Here is a 1048-nt window from a genome sequence, read left to right as displayed (position 1 = left end):
CGTGGACAAACAAATGTAGGAATTGAATACTTTTGTCTCAGTCAGAGACGGAGGGGGGCACTGACAGGCTGAGGGGGGACAGTCTGAGACGAAGGGGGAACGGTCAGAGACAGAGGGGGAGCGGTCAGAGACAGAGGGGGAACACTGACAGATAGAGGGGGAACAGTCAGATACGGAGGGAGAACGGTCAGGGATAGAGGGGGAGCACTGACAGATGGAGGGGGAAAAGTCAAAGACGGAGGAGTAATAATAGTCAGAGACGGAAGGGGAACACTGACAGACGGAGGGGGAAGTGACAAACAGAGAGGGTACAGTCTGAGGCGGAGAGGAGTGTGGGGTTTGAGGGGAGTGGATACTGAAAAAGAGATAGATAGAATGTTGATAGATCGCAACAATAAAATTCCTCTTGAGTGCCAGTTATGCCAATCAAGCAAAAAGCACCTCCCGTCTGTACATAGTCCCTCTTAATTTATCTCATAATAAAAATTACTAGGTTCCGTTCTTTTTCCGTTCTCACAGTAATTTTTGCCAACCTTTCATAATGTTCATTGTTAAATATGATCCGTTTTCCTAATGTCTGAAAAAATACAAAGAAAGATGAGTGGTTGGTCGGAGAGTTAGGGGTAAGAACAGAGCTATTAGAATATGTCGAATAGTACCACTGCAGTAATCTCATTTTATATATGACGAATACGTACAGACTTACCACCCTTGTTCAAGAACGGTGTTGCTCAGCTGGGAATTCGAAAACTTGTTGTAGCAGACGACGTCCCACATTCAAAGGGGCGTAACTCATACGTGTTACTTATCTTATCATTTATTTAATGACACAAATTATTGTCAGTTAAAAATTTCAAAAAGTTGAAAGTTTACAAAATGTACTTACAAAACTAAGTATTCGAAAAGAACTATCGTACCTAATGTAATCTTACCTTTGATCCCCATAATACATGTCAGTAGTCTTGATCCAAAAACCTAAAAGACGCGTGCATAAAATGACCAAAAACAGGTGCGCTTCGGATCAAGGGGCGTAACTCTCGTTCAGCAC

Source organism: Haliotis rubra, unplaced genomic scaffold, assembly GCF_003918875.1.
Source record: "Haliotis rubra isolate DU_JTF1 unplaced genomic scaffold, ASM391887v1 Scf870, whole genome shotgun sequence".
Classification (NCBI taxonomy): Eukaryota; Metazoa; Mollusca; class Gastropoda; order Lepetellida; family Haliotidae; genus Haliotis; species Haliotis rubra.
Note: the sequence above shows the minus strand (reverse complement) of the source record.